The 16933-nt window shown below is 42.1% G+C and overlaps 1 protein-coding gene across 4 annotated transcripts in view; it reads left to right on the top strand.

Moving 5' to 3' along the window:
* The first annotated feature begins 585 nt into the window (after positions 1-585).
* Positions 586-16933, top strand: part of LOC122886169 (metabotropic glutamate receptor 7) — a 278435-nt gene continuing 262087 nt past the window's right edge. For 3 of the 4 annotated variants that reach the window (XM_044218171.1, XM_044218166.1, XM_044218168.1), the window contains exon 1: positions 587-1002. The gene's annotated coding sequence lies outside the window, so the exon portion shown is untranslated. Of the gene's footprint in view, positions 1003-16933 lie in introns of all 4 variants that reach the window. The other variant, XM_044218169.1, reaches the window with a different exon arrangement.

The raw sequence follows: 16933 nt of genomic DNA, 5'->3' as shown, positions 1-16933 counted from the left end.
TCGGCACTGCACTGAGTTATGGCTTTGTCATAAATTGATTAACGTTTCAAAATAGCCCGTTAAGGAATGTAATTCAGCGAGGTCCGACTGGGCTCACTGTGTGATGTGATCATTAATTTGTATTACAGAGATTCTCAAATGCTGATAATTCCCCCACTTTTGTTTTTTGACAGTGAAATCTGATGCAATCATAAATCATACTTTTCTTGTACGACGCAGTACAAGATGTCCCGTCCAAAAGCAGTTCATCATATTAATAAATGTGTCACCACTGTGCTCTTTTATGTTCTCACTTTTTCTTCTCGCTGAACTCAAAGACGGAAGAGATCTTCAGACGAGAGATTAAAATTGCGCAGATTAAATTAGAACAGTAGAAATTAAATCACTGAAAATCTAACTTTCATACTAACTTTGTTCCTCTGGGATGACGTCAGCATATTAGCAGATGCTTGGAGGAACGGTGGTTTTGAACAGCTCCAGCCCCAGTATGCTGCTTTCTTTTGTAGGTGGACGGGAAGGTAATGGGAGGTCTAGCACTATGACCCAGGGAAGGGGGCGGAGTTTATAAAAAGGGGCAGAAAGCTCACCTGGGCCCTTCTTTCTACATGGGGACACCTGAGAAACAGCAGCTGAGCCTTTGTTTGGTGTTTGTTTGTTAGACTCCTTTTAAATGTTTTAAATGTTTAACTGCATGATTTTTAAGACTGAATTTAAAACCAAGAAATATTGCACTTAGTCAATTTTAAATGAAACATTTTGTACATTTAGACTCATCATGTTTGGTGAGGGACTAAAAGTTGGAGTGACTGCTTCGGCACATCAGCGTTCACGTCACGTTGGAGTTATTATTATTAGTATGAGTTTCCGACTTGTAATCAGTCAAAGTCATAATTACGACCAGGAAACTTGGACTTTTCTGAAAGCGCAGATGTTTCCAACTTGGTGCTTGAGAATACAGGACAAACATGGACGCCTCATGTCAGCCAAAGTCTACTGTTCAAGGTAATTAAACACATGTTTAATTAATAAATGTTATCAATACACAGTAAGGTAGATGTATTTTATATTGCATATTGTGTAAAATATTGTAATGTTTCTTTTTTTATTTTAATGTGCTTTAGCTTTTTCTTAGTGTTCAAACAACCGAGGGCCCAACTGCTAGAAAAGCACTGTTCCCATATTTATTAATGGGTTGTTTTGTTCCTCTCTTCTTAACTTATTTACGTATTAATTCATTGTCTGGGTCATTTTTTGTGTGTTTTATTTTTCTTGAGGGGCTTTTTGCTTAAGGGGGGAGCTGAGTAGCACAGCAGCCATTTTGAATGTATGCTTTGCTGTGTGGTTTGAATCACCACAGCATGTAGTAGAGTAATACGGTTTTATTCAAACTGGATGGTGAGTAGTGATGGTGAATCCATTTGCTTACGTATTGCGATTGTGTGACAAATACCTCTTGATGGGTAAGATTCTTTGCTGAGAGATGACAAGACAGGACACACACAGAGTCACGAGTCGATCTTCAGTTCAGCTGACGGGCATTACAAGGAATACTCACAGAACCAAGAAAAGCTTAACGTATATACACTATTCTAGAAACTGGTCTTTAGCCTTAGTTGGGGTCACCCTTCTTGGTTACCTTCAAAACATATTCATCTTACTTTCCTCGACCCCCAAGACACATCTGGAAACTCTCATTGTCTTTTTAGCCTCTTTTTAGCCTTACGCTACACTGATTTCCCCGAGGAGCCAGTCTAGGCCCACAGTATTTATTTATTTTTGTTGTTGTTATTGATTCATTAATTTATTTTATTTCATTATTTAATTAACCTTTCTTTGGCCTGCATTTAAGCCTTTCATACAGGCGATATCTGATGTTTTTCAAGTTGGTCTTTTTCATACATTTCCCATTAAAGATGGGGTCAGCGATTCTAATCCACTACACGTCTTTTTGCCAGATTCAGCGAATATCTCCTCTCGGTCCGCTAGCTGTGCGTTCAGTGTGAGCGCTGAAAAACCCTCCGGTGTTTGTACTCTGTGAACGGGAAATACACAAAGAGGCTCGAACCGAGCCGCACAACGCTGTTCCAGCCATGATGTGTGTCAGGTGACGTTAAACGACTTGCCCACGGACATTCAGCTGACTCTCTAGTTTGCCAAGATCTGCTGCTGTTGTGATGTTAGCTATAGCAGCAGGAGAGTTGTGAGCGTCGCTGTCTGGAGCTGCTGTGCTGGCTCTGGGAAACCGCCTCTCTGGCTGTTAGCTTCACAGCAGCAACTGTAGGGACATTACGTTAGTTACAGTACTAGCTGTGTCGTTGTTCGCTCTATATCATAATATTTGTCATGGCATTGGATTTCTGCAGAATCACATACCCCACCTTTAAGCTTCCCCAGTGCTGCCAAAGGAGAAAAGTGTCATTTTCATTCATTGTAAAGAAGATCTTTATTTTTGGTCCAGCAGTCTCTGGATCCAGTTTACTCTGGGTCTTGTGTATCTGGATAATGCTCAGTCTCAGTCTTTCCCAGTGTTTTCATCAAACTAACAATTTTTGACAAAACCACTGTCTCCAACTGTATTATAATAGCTTTGGCAACCGCTCAAACCCACTGTGACTGACTGAAAGTTAAGTGACTTCCTCAAGGTCAGAAAAAACTATCACTAACTTCAATTTCCTCTCCCAGATCAGTCTGCGGATTCCAACTGGTATCTGTCCAGTCACAAGCGTACCATCTTGAATGTCACATTGGCTCACAGCTGTCATTTCATTTCACTGGGACTTAGCTCCTGATCACAAACCATAGCACATTAAGTGACAGGCAGCAGTACTTTCCCTCAGCCACCTCTCTGACAGACTCCCATTCACATCCTGCAGGAGGAGCATCACCTGGAGGTGTAATGTTGAGAAGAAAGGCACCACCTGAGCCGATATCCTCGTACACGTCCTCGTTCAGAGCATCATGTTTTTTCTACCTTAGGTGCATCCAAGGTGTGGCGGTTTTTTCAAACGGGGGGGACTGAAGTAGAGTAAAGAGTGGTTGGTTTGCGGTCGTGGGTCAGAGCAACAGTCACATTGTGAGAATTTGGTCCTAAAATGTGTCTCCGTGAGATCTAGGATCACCGTTTTGGATTGACGACCAACGATTTGACCACGTTTCTCTCACGGTTGTCAACGTTTTTCTCAGACTACCTAAAATCGCACAGTGTAAAAGGGCAGCACACACGGGCGGCATGTGACCCTCGTCAAAACACCCGCACCCATTGTTTTTCATTCATGCTACTGTGCACTGACTGTTCCTTGTGTCTTTATGATGCATTTGGTGAGTCACGTATGAAATGATATCCTGCATTTTTTGCTATTACTGGTCAATTCCTTGGCATTAAGCATCTTTGACTGAACTTTAGAACCACAGCTAACAGATACAGGCAGCAGAGTAGAGTAAAAAGTACTATATATATATCTGAAATGTAGTGCAGCACAAGAAGCATAACTCAATGCTCGAGTAAAGTACCTCATAAGTACAGTACTTGAGTAAATTGTACGTAGTTGCATTCCTGGTGTGTGTAGACTTAATAATCTCAAAACAAAGCTAGTATGTGCAGGGTAATGATTTCTCTCATCGTTCCACAGGCCCTGACTATGATATGGCTCGGTAACTGTACACCATTTAGCAGATTTGTCATAGGTTTTGTCTTCAGTGTCACATGTCTTGGAGGACCATAATGACCTCAATTCTTAACAGTGTACCTGCGAGCCAAACGGTAATTTCTTGGCACACTGCAGAGACATTCAGGGAACTCACTCTGAATGGAACAACTGGGACCTGCACACTTCTTTCTCCTGCTGCTTTTCTTCTCCCATGTACCGAACGAACACAGAAGCTCTAATCAGCAGCAGCAGCCGTGGTATTCTAACCAGATGATTATCACTCTGTCTTTCTAATATTGTATTTAAATGTTGGAACGAGTGCCCTCCCATGTAGGATTATTCTGAATAAGTCAAATGAATTGTGTGAATAGCGGTGACGTGCCCCCGCCTCTGTGCGCTCCTACCTAAGGCTTATTTCATTTCCCCCACTGTGGCTTTCAGTGCTTCTCAGTGTGCTACGGGTGGGTGTTTTTCATATTTACCAGGGATTTGAAGCAGGGAAGAAGCATTAATTACCAAATGAAAGGACAAAGACAAGTGTTATAAAGCTGAAGCACCGCACTATAAATCTTATTCCTATCAGTGTTGATGATTACACACATGACACTTTGTTTTCCTTTAATGATAAAGCAAATGAATGATAAAGCTGAGAGGAAAGTATGAATATTTTCCATTTTACTGCACAGTGAGACTGTGTTTACAGTTAACCCACCTCCTCACTCCCACATTCGTTTACCAGAAACATACTGTGTCTTTTAATCAGCAAAAAGTTCTTTTAGAGGAGAAAAAGAGTTCAGATATCTGCGATTTTCAATCTGGTAACTGGTCAAAAAAAGAAATTCTCACCAATTGCACTAAAGAGAATGGAAAAACAATGCTATGCCTTAAGCATCGCTTTAGTCCACAAACAATGTTTATGGAAATTCTGAATTAAACATGAGTGATGGTTATTGTGGTGTTTTGTGATGTTGGCATATTATCATTATCGTCCTTTTGACAGATGTTACAGCCCAAAAAGGGAAGGTGCGGCAAATGTGAACTTAAGAGAATTTCCTAACCTCGTTTGCCTTACACTGATTAGATGTAATTAGAATTAGATTTCTTCACCTCACTTCTTGCTCTTTTTTTGACTGACGTGGATGTAGAGGGACGGGAAGTGTTGTGTTTTCATGTCCCATTCGTCAGCTCAGCACAGCGCTTTAGAGACCAGCACCATCTGGCTCGGTGTCACTGCCACGCGATGGATGATGGAACTCTGCTGAGCTGTTGGCCCGCCTGCTTCCCAAACCCTGACAGCGAAGGCAGGACAGTATCCTCATAGACCGTTTCAGTGGCGGATTTTACTCATGTGCAGACCACGTTACTGGCATCGCACCAGAAGTGAAAATGAGACCAAACCTTTAAATTCGCTGCCACATCCCGACACAAACACAGGGAAGAGGAATTGCTGTGTGATATCCTCTCTGTGATATATCTTGCTCAGGGTGCCCTTGAGCAAGTGCAGTGAAGAAGATGTCTGATTAAACTGTTTGCTGCACTGCAAAAAGAACGACTAACACTTTGCAATAAAATAAAACTGTATTTCAGAAACGTAATTTTGTTTCCTGCCAATGGTATTATTTGGGTTCGACAGCAAACTGTGGAAACACAAGACTGAGCTCTGTTCTGCCCTTGAGCAAGGCAGTGCACCTGCAGCCTGCTTCAGAGGTGCTTTTCGTTGCTTTCAGCGTGCGCTGTGCATGCTGATCCGGCTCTCGTTAAAACCTTCCCAGATGAGCATTTAAAGCTTGAATACAGTTAGCAGCAGTGCACTGCTAATGCATTCTGTGTCATTGTGAGGAAATGGAAGACAGCAGCGAAACCTTTCAGATTTTTAATTATGCATTTGAAGCATCGTGCTGTACACTCATACCCATGTGGATTCCTTAGTCTCTCCATCCTTTTAATGTGCTAAAGAGAAGGATGTCCTGTTTTCTTACCCAGTAGCATTTTTGATTTATCTTTTACACTTTGGTTAAGGTTAGGGGAAGATCGTGGTTTTGGTTGCATGTCGTGTCCCAAGTCACTGTTGACGTTTCCTGTATTAAGACCACGATCTTTCCCCCAGCCTTTACCGAGAGCTGTGTGAGCTAAACATAGCCATAAAAAAGCTGAATCATGCTTTATTTGCTATGAGTGGATATTGTATTGCAAGGTTGAGAACAAGTGAAATAAGTTGTCAGTGAACATTTAACGGAAACATTCAGTATCAACATTTTGCGATTTCCATGACACGTTTTAATTAACAGTATTTCCTCAAAAACATTTGTTGTTGCAAGCTAGTGGCATATAAATGTAATTTCTAGGAGACGAGCAGCAAACTCCTCAGTGTCCTCCTGGTTTCTGCACATCATGGGGCTGCATGAGACGCACTGGTGACTGGCTAACAGGAGAACCACCACACACTGACCCTTTGGCGCACAGTGCCTATATGAATGCACACAGCAGGTGTGTTAGGTGTCTGGCCTACAGCGGTGCGTCAGTAAATAGAGCCCATTGACTGAATATGAGACTCTCCATGACGTGAGCCACAGGTGATTCCCAAGTGCTTATATTTCCGCACAGAACCTCTGCATTAGAATGATATGTCAATAATTTAAAATGCATTGCTCCCAAACCTTCTCTGGTTGAGGCTATTACTGTGAAATTGACCTTTTTATGGTGGTAAAATTAAGTATTTCTCAGCAGAAGTCAATGGCTGACATTTGTTTGGCTGCAAAGAATCGATATCTGATACATGGGACGACCCAAATAACCGCAGGGTAACATTACAGACTGCAAAGATAATACTGAAGGGATTTTTTTTAATCTCCTTTTAATCTCACATGTGAAGCATTCCTATCAAGTGAATTTTGTGTTATATATTTATCTGAGAAACGTGTTGCAGAGCACTCACACAGAGTTTTACTACAGAAACGCAGTCTTCTACCTCTCCAGTGGAAAGTGTTGCTCACAGGAAAGGAAACAGGAAACGTTTACATCGGCAGAAGTTAGTGACACGAATTATAACTAAATGTTGTGATGCGTCCTAAGATACGATACAAATATACACCTCACGGTTTTTATAAGATCGATATTACATGCAGCATGTTTTAGGCTACATAAAGTAAGTATCGATTTAGGTTTTATCAATGGAGACAAAAACATACGTAGTTTATTACACAATATAAACAATATATAGCTTCACTCTAGCTATTTAATATTGTGCTTTAGTTTTAGATTTGTGAGAAACAGATCGACCAAACTGAAAGCAGCAGAGGCCGAGAAATCCTGACTTTTAAAGCTCCACAAATGCTTGTTCCTACACTTCCCATAATGCAACTCAATTGGGGCTTTTCATTAGACTCCTGCTGCTAAACACCTACTCTACAACTATACACCGGACTGTCGAGGACTTGCCCCGAACGAATCCTGGCCCACAGATCTGGTCTGCGGCGAATGGAGCCTCGGCAGTGGCTGATCGAGGTCCAGACTTTGAGATCTGTTTTGAAATTTGTGACCTAATCTGAATATCACAGGGTCAGAGGATGTGGTTGATAGCGATCACAGTAGAGTGATAAAAATGTTTGCAGTGGCTGGAAATCAGGTCACAGAATCTGATGAGTTACAGAAGTCCTGTCTTTCTGTTCCTGGCTTTGCACCTGTAAATCGTTTATCTTCCCCTCTGGTCCACTCCACTCTTTTATTATTTGCCTTTCTAATAAACCATTTAAATACTCATTAATGTGAATGCGAGTGCTCAGACTTACGTAACGTTAACCAACGTTACCTGTCCTGATTACATCCTTGCGGTTTTCTAGCTTTCTGACCTGATACAATCCTTCAATTAGTCATCATGAAAAAGAGATAATCATAGGTTTATTGTCACATAGCCATGATAATGTTAACTTTGCCGAAGATAACTGTGGGCTAAGTTAGCTCTTATAATGTTATTCATAACTAAAGTGACTAAACATAAGGGTAAAATACAGATTTAAAAAACCACATCTAACTCAAACGTGAAATGTACTGGCTATTTGCTTAGTCCCAAATAGTTTTAACACCGTTTACTGGCTACTTACCTGTCATGTTTCAGCTGCATTGAAAAGAACGTGGTGGACGAGATTAAACCTGCAGGGGAGACGTGCGGCATTTCTGCTGCCGGTGGGGTCAAAGGTGAAAGCTCTTCTGGGTCATTTCAGTAGGCGCTGACCAGCGTATGTCGGTGTTTAGGTTGGAGACTTTGCATTACCTTAAGACCATGTGTCATTCACAACCAGGAGCATTAACGTAACATGCTGATGTTAATGTTTGAACGCGCGGCGTACGTTGAACTGTCAGTGACTGCACTGGGGCCGTTTTTGCGTGAAAACAGAAACAAATGTGAACATGCAAATACACTACTCTTATTTTTGGACGTGTGGTCTTAAGCATATTAAATATTATGTGCCACAGAAGACAGTCGCACTCCACGTGTGCGGATTAATAAGAGACTCTTGTCTCTTAAACACCATTTGCAGGAAGCGGGCCGTGGTGGATTCCTGTGGAATTAAAATCCCCGATGAGCATGTATTGCTAATTACTGCAGGGGCTTAGGGATTTCACGTGGACATGTAGCATAAACTCCTTAATATTGCACAGATGACTCAACATCTCAAATCAGCCCCTCGCCACGGAAAAGCACGTGGATTATGGGGGATTACATACAGTCCAGTCATCTCATGTACACAGACAAGGTACGACCCTTGTCCGGGTCTCAGGTGCTACATGTAGTGTCGCACTGATTTAAGCAGACTGGAGCCTGTCATGAGGTAAACTGAGAGTGTACATACTGAGCCACTGCAAAATATATGACCCAGTGAGAACTGGTTTGAATCCCAGCAGAATTATGTATTGCCAATTAACCCATTTTGAAATGGGTCCGCTGTTAAGAATATCAACTTTTTGCTTATAATAGGTCATCCAAAAATAACCCAAAATGTCACAATCTCTTTTTAGCCATGTTAGCAGCACGGCTCTGTGGAAGGTGAAGTCTGTCAGTCCGTCAGTCACTTTGGTCCACACTGAAACGTCTCAACAGCTATTAGATGGGTTACAATGAAATGTGGTTCAGACATGTTCCCCTCAGGACAAACGGTAACTTTGTTTTGATCCCTTGAAGGTCCTGAAAACCTATTTTCTCAATCAGCTTCTAGCTATACGCGATGCGTTCCTACACGAGAACACTGTTTTCTGCCAAAGTTCAAACGGTTTAGTTTGAGTCAGATGAGAGATTTTCTCCTCTCGCTGATTTGAAATGGGCAGGGCTTAGATGGAAAAAGGCGATGTCACACATACATTTTACGTTACACACATACGTTTTGCATTCTTTTAATCACAATCTGATGACAGCTGCTGCCGCCTGTCAATCAAATCTGATCAAACCACACCCACACAATCCTGATGGAGCAGATTACAGATTTTTTTGACAGTTAAACTCTTAATAACTGAAGATGTTTTTTCCAACTTTAACTTTGATTTAACTAAGATTTGAAACAAAGGTTTTAACTTTCCATCTAGCGCCACCATCAGGTCGACATGTTAACGTGTCCGACACTTTGGTTTCTGACCAAACACCTGCAGAGCTGCTGACGCTCCCATCAGCCTCAGCTGTGCTCTGTGTTCACTGCTAACCAGCTAATGTTAGCACGCTAACACGCTAAGCTAAGATGGTGAACATTATACCTGCTAAACATCAGCATGTTAGCATTTAGGGCAAAGCAGCACTGTGCAGCCTCACAGAGCTGCTAGAATACCATCCATGAAAAGACTGAACTCCATCCAAATTATTAGCTTCATTATTTTACTTTTGCTGTTTTAAGTAATATGAAAAGACTGAAGACGCTAAAACTGTTGGTGAGACCAAAGACCAGAAGGACACTGTGACAAACAGCTGGGCGAAGCTAAAACACAACATTATGAATACATTATGAAGGTAACGTGTGTCGTATAGTATTATCATTTACTTATTAGTGTTGTTGTTGTTGCTGCTTATAAAGGGATGACAGTTTCCATCAGTAATCAAGTGTGAAGTGATGTCGTTTAACGTCGCCTGCCATGAACTTGCGTCATGACCTCTGGGAGGGGATATCGATGTTTTGGTGCCCTTTCTGTATGCTAATTTCCCCGCTTCGACTTTGATCTCCGTGTTTACTTGTCCCTATCAATACTCCTTCCTGCATTATCTCAGCCTGCATCTCTCTCTCGGCCTCTCTCTCTCTGGGTGGCAAATTAATCATGTTTCTCTTGTTCCTTTTAATCAAAGGACCATCACACATCACGCCGGGTCGTCGTTAAAGGTCAGCGCAGTCGGCAGGTGAGCAGACGCAGAAGCAGCTGATTTACAGTCAAATTTGTGATTACAATTTTCTCATTATGACTCGTTTGACAAACGTAGAAAGTCGGTGGTGATTATGTGTCCTGCTGTGGAAATGGTTCAATGGAGTTAAACTGGTGGGACTTACAATTTGTCCAAACCAAAGGGCAGCAGTGGTAGAAGAAGTATTAAGATCCTTTACTTAAGCACAAACACTGATACCACAAACTGAAAGAAAAAATCCTTCATTCAGAATCCTACGTCACTCGAAGTATTTTCAGCTTCATGCAGTAAAAGTACTGGTTGTGCAGTAAAATGTCTCCTGTGACTGATTCTGATTCTGTCTGACATTATGAGATTATTACTGAAGCATCACTGTCAGAGCAGCGTTTCACTGCTGTAGCTGCTCGAGGTTGCAGGGTTGGTGGTTCGATCCCCTGGCTCCTCCTGTCCACAAGTGTCCTTGAGAAAGATATTGAATGTGTGTTTGTGTGTGTGTGTATGTGAGACAAACACATTGCAATGCTTTAATAACTGAGACCAACAGGAAATATTTTCATCAGTCTACCTGCTGGTTCCGAAGGTAAATGGACAAAAAGGATTAGAAAATGTGGAGAGCTTCCCCCACAGAGCTCCTTTCAATCAGCAAACACAACAAAAGCTGCTCTTCGTCTTGTGAGCATCCCTTTCTTGGTGCGAATGGCCGGGCAGCTCCTGACTGCCTCTTTGTTGACTTTCTGAGAGCCGCTGTAATCACCAGCACTGCTGTGAGATCGCACAATGATGTGATTATTTTTCAAATTGCATTTTAAGCTTCATAGAGCAGCCGGAGAATGGAGGTGACATTTAGTGTCATACTCAATGACTCCTATTTTACAAACTGGACAATACTAGTGGAAATATTGTATTTTAATCTGCTGTTTATTCATTAAAATTTACATTTGAATTTATCGAGCGTTCATGATGAATTGGCTCATTGCTGCTCATGCAAATATAACGCTGGTATATCAGAATCAGCTGTTTCTGCTTCCTTGGATTATGTTTTCATGTTTGGATAGCCTTCAGCGGGCTGTCTCGAGTGAGATCCATTTTTTTTTCTTAGGTAAAGACGGAAGCTTTTGGGATGTCACATTTTGACATTTAAACCAACTAACCTTAAGCAGAGTTTTCTATAAGGGATTTAAAGAAATCCTTTTCTCTGACCCTTCACCTCCAGCTAAGATCTCAGGAGGGAACTCAACAACAAACTCAAACCACTCATGTTTGTGGAGAAGAAACACGTCAATATCACAGTTGTATTATTTGAACGTGGAGTTTTCCTGCACGATTTGTGGACTGTTGCATCATTTGCCGGAGATTCATTTGAAAACTGTGTCAACATAATGCAAAGACAATGGTCTGTTCCAGCTGTTGCCTGGCATCAGGAGCATTTGGCAGTTTTTCACTGTGTGGACGTGGGGGCAACAACAGGGACCTTCACACACACCTCACAAGACTTTCATCAACATCTCTGATTATTTTCAAACCACTTCAGCTCAGGTGACAGTGCTTCTTCCTGGTGGTTTTTGAAGTCACCACTGTCCAATGAGTCCTAATCACAGACAGAGGAAAGCACAGGAGAGTGACACTCCGTCTCTTTTCCTTTTGTTGATTGTGAATGCCCAGGTATAGTAAAAATAATCATTTAAAAAATGGACGTGCACGTGCACACCGTTCTGTTTATACTAAATTTGGTGTTTGCACACTCGGACGTGTCTGTACGTCTGTCTGGGCGTACAGTCCGTGGGTACAGTCGCACCTTTGCACCCATGTGGAGGAGGAAAGTATGATGTGGGCGTGACGATGGAAAACAAATCAACAACATGTGGAAAAGGTATAGTGTTCATTATGGAGACTGTCCTCTGAAGACGTGCAGCAGCATCAGTCCTTCCTGCAGATTCCCAGAAACATGTTTCGTTCAGGTGACGGCGCCCTCTAGTGGCCGTAGCAATTAGGATGGGAGCAAAGGAGGAAGTCAGGTGACGTTGTCAACAAAACACTTCCTGTTTCCTACCAAGAGGAAACGTTGGTTTCTTTTAACCATGACCAATATCGTTCCCGTAGTGAAGTAGTTATCATTGTAAACACGGCGACGAAGGCCCCTGGACCTTAATGAAGTAACCAACCCACATGATCGTTCCCTAACCTTACCTAACCTTACCATAGCGGTGTAAGATCGGAAAACACTCTGTTGTCCTTCTGATGGAGGCGTCGGATCAGAAAACATGTACTGGGTATGTGGGGTTCTGGAGGGCAATGACAAACAAAGTGTTCTGTGGTTTAATTTGGAGGACTTGTTGTCATTATGTGGTGTGATGTCGATCTGAGGCGCACGCAAAGTCAGAATAAACTCAGCGAAGAGTAAAGGCACATGCTGTCGTACCTTTGTGTCTGTGAACTGCAGACTGTCTCGAGCAGCTGATGTCACTGACATTTGCCTTCATGATGGCTAAAGTCAGACAGTCGATCTCTGCAGCATTTTCATGTAAACTGCATGTACTGTATACTGTACTGTACTAACATCCCCATAAGAGATGAGGACCAGAGCCAACAGGTCTGCAGTGCTGTGAGCAGCAATCACAGGCTGCAGGTCAGTGACAGGAAACAGAATGAAACCCTTTCAGGCTGCTGGTGCTGCTGGCAGAGGATACTGAGGAAATCCCCCGTCTCTGTTTCTGTGTTACAAAACTGAATTATTTTTAAGTCCACTGACGAATATTGATAGGCCTTAACAAGATTTGATTATTAAAACGGTATCGATCCAGCTTTAAGAGATCAAAAGCTTTTCTATATCTACAAATATCGCTGCGCCACTGACAGAGACGCAGTAAATATGTATTTTGAGACGGGTTGTGTCAGCAATATATTATCACATGCTTATATCACAGGATGGCCTTGTGTAGATGTTGGGCTGCATTGCATTATAGCAGTGATAACATAAGGTCCAGGCCCACGTCCTCAGGCCTGTCCAATGTAAAATCTGTAGGCATGAATCCACGATGCTGCAGACTCTGCCCGAGGGAATGTCCCACAAGTCATAGTGCAGGAATGTTAAGATCTGGTTTCACATCTTTTAAATCAATAAATAAAAACATAAACCATGAAAGCATGTTTACATGTACATACTAAAGCTTAGCAGCATGCACTATGGGAGGCAGGCTATGTGCCTGCCATGATAACGTTACATTACATAGTGTTTTTCTTGTAAACTGGGAATGGATAGCTCACACTCCAAGTCCATAGAGCTCCATATGATATATAAGCCTCACTTTACTGTCCTCATAAAAGTGCCTCAGGTCACATTATTGATGCCACAAAGTGCTGTCCCCTTCCTTCAGACATTTACACTGAGCACACAGGTGACATCGGTTAAAGCCTGTTCAGGTTCAGTGCTTTGGGCGAAGAGTGCACGATGAGATTGGTCCAAAGAGTCTGCAGCGTGTGATTCAGCTGATACACTGTGCTGTGGACAGAAATACTGGAGTGAAAAAGAGTGTGTTCTGAGAAATAACAACAGACAGAGACAGAGAGAGAAACACACTCACCAGCTCACATATAACTTTCATATCATAGTATAAAACAGCTGTAATGGATGGCTCCGCCGGGCGGTCTGTCTGAAGGCTTGTCACGAAATTTGTTCAGATATTCATGCTCCCCTCAGGATGAACTGAAACAACTCTGCTGATCCTCTGACTTTCCATCTAGCGCCACCATCAGGTCGAACCTTTCACTCATTCTTTGAAATATCTCAACATTTAGTTGATGGTTTGGAACAACATTTTGAACAGACCTTCATGGTCCCCAGAGGATGAATCATAAGGACGATGTGATCCTCTGACGTCTCCTCTAGCGCCACCGAGAGGTTCCCCTCAGGATGAACTGTAATAACTCTGCTGATCCTCTGACTTTCCATCTAGCGCCACCATCAGGTCGACACGTTAACGGGTCCAAACACCTGCAGAGCTGATGACGTTCCCATCAGCCTCAGCTGGACTCTGTGTTCACTGCTAACTAGCTAATGTTAGCATGCTAACGCACTAAGCTAAGATTGAGAACACGGTAAACATTATACCTGCTAAACATCAGCATGTTAGCGTTGTCGTTGTGAGCATGTTAGCATGTTGACGTTAGCATTTAGCTCAAAGCACCGCTGTGCCTACGTGCAGCCTCACAGAGCTGCTAGCATTATTTGAATCGTGTCTCTTTGCTCTCTCTTTGTATCCGTGGAGTACTTTGTAACTCCTGTTTTGAAAAGTTCTCTATGAATACTTAAATATACTAAATATCATCACTGAAGAGACGATTATTTTTCCATTTAGTTTTTCATCATCTATCAGTTTTTTATTCTGTGGACGCACAGTATTTTCCTGTTTGAATATCACCTTTATGCCCTAGAGGCAGCTGAGTCTAAACATAATAAATTACTGACTAACATCTCTATATATTTATATTTTTGAGTACTTGGTCTCTAACTCCCTGCTGAAGTCATTCTTCATGATTAGCTGATACTGTATATGGCAGCTTCATCCCTTTGAAGACGGAAAAGGAAAGATAACCAACGGAGCAGAAAACCTTTGAGAGTGTATGTCAGACTTCTGGAAGATGTATTTACTTGTTTTGTTTCTATCAGTTATCTCTATTCTATAAACTGATGTATTGTTCAGCTGCAGTACCATTTGGACGAAGCAGGAAATGTGTCTTTGGGGTGCTGGTGGAGAGTTAGATGTGCCGTGTTCTACAGACCCCCTCTATAAACGTGATGTGACGTAAATCTTAAATTTAGATGTTTGTTTCTATTAAGTTTGCATTTAAACATGATGAAAATGTAGTAGCTATTTTAACGTACTGTATACATTAGAAAATGATTTAAGGAAATGACACAGGCAGTAACACTAAATGACACCTGTACCTCCTTCAACAATTTTCCACCATTAACCAAAATGACAAATCTCTTTACTGAGTCCCTCTGTAGACTGCAGAGAGCAGACTGTGGCACAGAGGTATCTGTGCAGTTTAAGATTGATAGACAGCCTTTGTTAACATCAATCACTCAGGTAAACACTTATTGTTCAAGTCACCCCACGCTAAACTACTTTTTTTAGAAATAAAGTGGTATTTAGTGATTCAACAAACACTCCATTCTTCTTCTCTCCTGCTGTTCACACACACTTTTTTTGATATTTTGTAAAATTACACAGTAGGTGGTGAAAAACTCAAACTGGCAGCAAAAATTACTTTTACTGACTGACGAGTATTGTGTGGGAAGAAATTGGCAGAAAGTGAAAGCACCTCGGTTATATTGTTTATGACTTTTAAAGGGACATGCTCGTTGAAGAGTAACGGCAGAGACGGGCGACAGGATGCAACAGTTGATGAGCCAGATTCAAATACATTGTCTTTTCATTTTCGTCTGGTTCCGAGACGAGCGTATGGAGCCATTTTTATAATAAACACAGATGGTAACCAAAGGAACATATGAAAACTGCTTGAATGCTCCGAGTCAGGTGTGGTAGTCCCAGTTACGGAGCCGCGCTGCCACAGTTTTACACCACTTATAAGCCGATGTTTAAAGCAATAAGTCATTTGATCTTGATGGGGATGCTATCTGAAGTCAAATGTAGTTAATTCTGGGCATGTGAGTCACATTTGAAAGAGTGTTCACACACAGCTTTAACGTGTCACTCCTGTAACCACAGACTGTATAAAACACGTGACGCCACACTGTCCTTGGAAGCTCAAAGTGGCGAGCTTTCTGCCATCTTGATTCATGTTGTTTCATAGACGACCTGGCAACTGAGGTGATGTCAGACAAACATCCAAACTTGGATCTGTGTATTCATAATAAAGTCTGAGGGCCATGCGATTTACGGAAGCTTCCCGGGAGGAACAACAAAACGGGAGGGCGCCGGGAGATATGAAACCCGGGCGAAACCCGGGAGAAACCCGGGAGAAACCCGGGAGAAACCCGGGAGAAACGGGAGTGTTGGCAGGTATGAACCCAAGTGACGTCACTTGAGGACATTTATCAGACTTCACGCCGCTCCTTCTGGAGACACTGAAGGCTTCGCACAACTTGTTTCACATGTGTAGCAGAACTCCCCAACAGCTGGAAACGCACGCCGGAGATCGCCTGAAATTCAGCGTTCACATTGGTCGTGTTCATTTATCAACACGCTGACACGCGAGGCAGTCTGAACCAACTGTCGAAGGCGGGTTTTTAGCTAATAAACTCCAATAATGTTTTAAACATCTGAAGGAGCATTCAGACTGAACACAAAGCAAGTTTCCACTTCACATTACAGCACCAATTTGGTGTCAGCCGGTGTTCATTCACCAAAGGCAGCTAACGGCTATTTTCTTGAAGTGGGGTCCTTCATTTTATGTTTGTCTTTGCATTTTGCATCATGTTCTTCTGAACACACCTTCAGAATAGCATAACATGATACTGTGCTCAGTAGTCATTAATGACATTAATTCATTCAGGCTGAATTGGTCATCATGTTACATTATGTCAGTACCAGATCTTATCCACTGCCCACCTCACCTTTATTCTTCCGTTTTCAGTTCAACGCATTCTGTGTTTACAACTCTTTTTTTCTTTTTCAGCTGAAATGCAGTTAATAATACCAGCACTCCAACAACCCACACAAACTTTTTCCCTCTCCCATGGGAGGATGAGTTAGAGGCTGATACGGGTTTTCATTCAGATTCGGGAGGTTGAATAATCTGTGTATAATTATGTGCAGAAAGACAGGGAACAGCAGTAATTGGCACCTGATATCCCCTCTTCCCCTCCTCCAACAGAGCTGAATTTGAATAATCTTGACAGTAGGGCACACACACCGAGAGATAAGTGCGTCTTGAAGAAAAGAGC

The sequence above is a fragment of the Siniperca chuatsi genome, linkage group LG2, assembly GCF_020085105.1.
Source record: "Siniperca chuatsi isolate FFG_IHB_CAS linkage group LG2, ASM2008510v1, whole genome shotgun sequence".
In the NCBI taxonomy this organism is placed as follows: domain Eukaryota; kingdom Metazoa; phylum Chordata; class Actinopteri; order Centrarchiformes; family Sinipercidae; genus Siniperca; species Siniperca chuatsi.
This window is presented reverse-complemented; position numbering and strand designations above follow the sequence as displayed.